The sequence below is a fragment of the Petromyzon marinus genome, unplaced genomic scaffold (genome assembly GCF_048934315.1).
Source record: "Petromyzon marinus isolate PM22_M1 ecotype Great Lakes invasive population unplaced genomic scaffold, UKy_Petmar_22M1.pri1.0 PM_Scaffold_23, whole genome shotgun sequence".
Classification (NCBI taxonomy): domain Eukaryota; kingdom Metazoa; phylum Chordata; class Hyperoartia; order Petromyzontiformes; family Petromyzontidae; genus Petromyzon; species Petromyzon marinus.
The window spans coordinates 494,997-499,866 of record NW_027423202.1 but is presented as its reverse complement, the minus strand read 5'-3'; the positions used below and the strand labels follow the sequence as shown (position 1 = coordinate 499,866).

General features: G+C 44.3%; 1 long non-coding RNA gene across 1 annotated transcript; it reads left to right on the top strand.

The window, feature by feature from the left end:
* The first annotated feature begins 2,110 nt into the window (after positions 1-2,110).
* LOC142922942 (uncharacterized) lies at positions 2,111-4,465 on the top strand. The gene is made up of 3 exons (XR_012940435.1): positions 2,111-2,272; positions 3,167-3,248; positions 4,299-4,465. It is a non-coding gene; the product is annotated as an uncharacterized LOC142922942 (long non-coding RNA).
* Positions 4,466-4,870: the final 405 nt, after the last annotated feature.

The following is a 4,870-nucleotide window of genomic DNA, read 5'->3' as shown; positions in this document are numbered from 1 at the left end:
AGATGGCCAAGGCTGAAGAGAAGGTGGGCTCCAGGAGCGGCGTGCAATGGAGTGCGCTGCCCACATCGGACGGCGTTGCCATCGCCAGTAGTAAAACCCCACGAGGTGATAGATATGATTAGAGAAGTCATGGTGGGGGACGTCATGGTGGCCATAGTTGAAAACAAAAACAAGCATGTGAATGGTTATGGAATAAAAATGTTGTGAGGCAGAGTGGCACAGCAGGAACACTCCTCGTGCATTTCTCTTTGGAGTCGGGATGATCTCCCCCTGCTCTGCATAGGATTCCTTCAGGCTCTCCAGTTTCCTCCACACAGCGAAAGAAAATTATTAACACATCCCAATGCTAAAAAAATAGTGTTGGTGATTATATGCAGTCCAGGCACTCAGTGGAGCTTTCTTGGGTAAACAAGCATCGTATATTTTATTATCATTTCAGCAGGAAGGGCCCAATAAGCAGCCACGTTATGTTTCATGGGTGTCCTGCGATCGTTTGGATGTTAAACAAGTCTTCATGTCAAAAGCGCGGTTACATAGGTGGTGATACCAAATTTGTCATTAGTCTGTTCTTCACATGTTACAGGAATACGGAATTGGTTAAAAATCAAATGGAAAAAAAAAAACACTACATTGCTTAATGAACAAATTAAAGAAACGAAAACGTTTTATTTAACAAAACAATATTAAAACAATAGTACAGTATTAATCATCATCATTGTTCTTATGTTTGCAGAAATCTTGAAGCTCTTTGGGGATTTCCTGACCCCCACCGAGAGAAGCGAGGTCCTCACCGTGAATAACATCTGGTATTTCGGCGTCCATAACAAAGGCGTTGGCACCCAGAACCATGGCTACGATGATGTCTACAACCATTATGTCTCGGTACGGCTCTCCTCAGGGCACGTAACAAGTGGAGAACATACAAAGTCTGCACACTGACAAACACCATGATCATCTGCAGAACAGGCGGACAACATACCCGACACATTCACACAATCACTCTTACACATGCCATACAAAATATTGCATCCATACTCAGTGACTGAATGAGCAGTGACTGGATCAGTATACTTAGTTGATGTGATTGCTCCGCAGGTCGAGCATGAGCACCTCAATTTCCGGTATGAGGTGCTGAAGAAGGTGGTCGGACCTTACAGCCAGATCTTCAAATGCCGTGACCACAAGACCAACACCCGAGTGGCTGTGAAGATGTGGAGACAGTCATTCAGGTAAGACTTCACAATGGCTTGCATGGAGAAGGCAGGACAGTAAATCAATTCCATCTTTACGTGGGTAGTGTTATGGTGCTCATATGTGTGGGTTTTCTCTGGATTTATGTTTAACTTCTTTCGTGCCGTACGTAGCCCACTGTATTAATCGCAGGTGTGATGAAGGACAACTGTCTTTTAGAGCGAGCGACATACTGCGTGTTACAAGGGTCACTTCTTGTAATTAATATGAAGCTGTGGATTTCCGCTGTGCAGTGCTGAGGAAGACCACAGCCAGTGGATGGAGTACCACATCTTGCTCCAACTTCAGGGCTGGGCTAATGATGATGTCAACGTTGTCAGAATCCTCGACTTTTTCACCTTCAGGGGTCACAACTGCCTCGTCATGCAGCTCATACCGAAGTACGTACCCCGCTGTCTGAGCAGCTCAACAGAGACATGCAAAGCTGGCTGCTCCACTCCATTTTCACCTCCAGACTTGCTCATTTTTCTACAGCCACGCCAACAACCGGCAGTGTGGCGGCAGTGGTAACACTCGTGCATCATACCAAGAGGTTGGTTTCGATTGCTGACTCGGATATAAGTGTCTGTGTGGAGTTTGTTCTCCCCTTGTTCTGCATAGAATTCCTCTGCATTCTCCGGATTCCTCCAATAGCAAAACACTCGCACACAATTTAACTGGCATCCGACAAATTTGCCAATTCTGAGGAAATACCTTAAAATTACTCAGTTGGGATTACACATAGGAACAATGTCACCCCGACAGGAGAACTTGGCAGGACCCTCGGGAAAATGTGTTTACATTTAGTGAGGCTTCCATATGATAAACGAGTATAATAATTGTTATTGTTGACTCAGCCCTTTACAGGATGGCACTGACTTTGTGTTGTTGTCTCTTTAACAGAAGACGTCTGTTAAGTGCCGTTGATTGCACGGCACCCCAGCACATGGAGATGACAATGGTGAAACTCTTCACCAAGTCCATTCTCAAATTCCTCATTCAACTCCATGTAAAGGGAATCGTGCATGGGGACATCAAGCCGGTGAGTGGAGACCACGTTCAGCGCAACTGCAGCATTAATTTGAGTTCCCGTTCGGGGCTCGTCCTCGTAAAACCTAGACCCATTGATCAAAGCGTTAATGCATCCACTCTGTCCAACTGTCAATAGCTGCGGGTCATGATAACTGTCGTACAGAGGGTTATGTATGGGTGAAACTTAAGTTTAAAGGTTGTTTGCTATTAGGGACTCGCAAAAGAGAAAACCAGACACGTCAAAACAAAGCAATGCCCAAATCATGGAGACACAAACCAGTGCAAGTAAAAGGAGGCTTTGCAAATAAGCAGCTGTGCTTTAACCTGACAACTGCCCACCTGTCTTCATGCTGCTCATGCACATGAGAATGCGTTACCAACTTCATGCATGTGCATGCTTCTGCCTAACTCACACTCACAGCTACAAGCTCCGTTCGGCCCTCTTGTAACAATCGTTATTCAGGTATGATAAGAGCGCCCTCTTTAACGCCGGGTACCCAAGAGTGCTCTACATGAGATTATCGATTGGCATCATCTTATCTAAATACATTTGAATTGGCACCCCATCGGCAGCCGTGAAAACATTTTCTTGAGTCGCTATGAATAACCTTGGAAAAAGCGTGTCATCTCCAATTCCCCTTTTAATATTTATTATGGTAATTTTGCTACATGATCAATCTTCTGCAGGCTGAATAGTTGTGCATGCCTGTAATTCAGCACTGTAGAGCCGCAGGTTGGTGGATCACACCAATGGTGTGAAACATCATCTGTGGCCCCTCCTCCTGCCTCAGAGTGGTTCTTGCTCTTCCAGATAGAGTGAATACTGCGTGGCATTGGCGTATTACAAGTTGACATTATTATCATAACCTCTGAATGTGAATATCTTCTGCTGCCCATCGTCTAGAGGAACATGTCGATTAAAGAGCCTGGGACAGGGACCATCCGGATGATGAGTTTTGAAAACAGCTTTTTGGTGGGACGCCAACGTGAGTCGTGAGTGTGTGGCCTGAATGTGAGAATGTGTGTTTATGCAGTTTGAGGAGAAGTAGTGTAGTGTTTATATTCTTTGGTTCTTTCGGTAAAGTCACGTAGAATGAGAATAAAATAATAAATTGATCAAATAAAATAACACAATAATATTCTCACGACGTTTCGGCCACAACACAAGCGGCCTTCATCAGGTGAAGGGCCGAAACGTCGTGAGAATATTATTGAGTTATTTTATTTTATCAATTTATTATTTTATTCTCATTCTACGTGACTTCACCGAAAGAACCAAAGAATATGAATCCTTGCAGTCACGAAAGCTTTAAATCGAGTAGTGTAGTGGTTAGCACACTGCACTACGAAACTGGCGACCCAGGTTCGAGTGGCGGTTTTCTGAACCGGTCATGGACCTCCCCTAGATAGACTCAGTCTCAAATGAGTACCTGGTGTGGTGTGTAAACAATGCCACTCAGGAGACAAAGGCGGCCAGGCACGGTGCAGGTCACCCACCCCCTTCAAGTGTCGTTCCAGACTTCATAGGTGGTCACTAATTGCACTTGCCCCAACAATGTCTAAGGTTACACGGGGGAACTTTTCTTTGTTTATGCAGTGAGGAACCGTAGTGTTGGGGTTAGTCGACAGCACTACAATCCTGGTGACTGGAGTAAAATGCGCGTTCGTGAATATCTGAACCAGTCCTGGGCATCCCCTAGGTCGACTCAGCCATAAATGAGTACCATGTGCGGTGCCTAGGCACCACCACTTTAGGAGACAAAGGTGGATGGGCGTGGTGCTGGCCACCTATCCTCGTGTGTGTTGTTCAGGCCTTCATTAGGTGGTCGCTAAAAGCAAATTCCAGAGAAATTTGTTAAAGGCTATATGGGGACGTTTTGTGTGTGTGCATGTACACGTGTTTGCATCTCTGCGCCTGTGTGTGTGCATGTGTCTAGACCTATGGGTGATTACATGTGTTTTTATACTTGTTTTTTTGTGCCTGTGTGTTGCTGTTAAAGGCTATATTTGTGATATTTGTCTTTTGTAATTCACAGATTCACAGATTTTTTGTTCCCACGCGTACCTTGCCCCAGAGGCGTACCTGGGCCACACGTCATCTTTCCCGATTGACATGTGGGGACTGGGTTGTACAGTGGCCGAGTTGGCTACCGGACGCATCCTCTTTCCGGCCATCAACAAACACGACCAGCTCCCGTGTTATATGGAGGTATTGCCCACACAGCAGTAACACTGACAATTCCGTTATTGTCATCAATTTCACGACCAATTTGCTCTTGAAATTGCCCAACTCAGTCATTGCTTTAAAGCTTTCGTGACTGCAATGATTCATCTTCTTTGGTTCTTTCGGTAAAGTCACGTAGAATGATAATAAAATAATAAATTGATAAAATAAAATATTATATAAAAATATTATTGTGTTATTTGATTTTATCAATTTATTATTTTATTATCATTCTACGTGACTTTACCGAAAGAACCAAAGAGGATCAGTCATTGCTTCTAACCTCGTTCACTTCTCAGCGAGTATTTCCGCATCAAGGGTATTAACATAATCTTCAAAATTGGTATGACCAATAGAACATGCGACAGGAAATAGTTACTTACA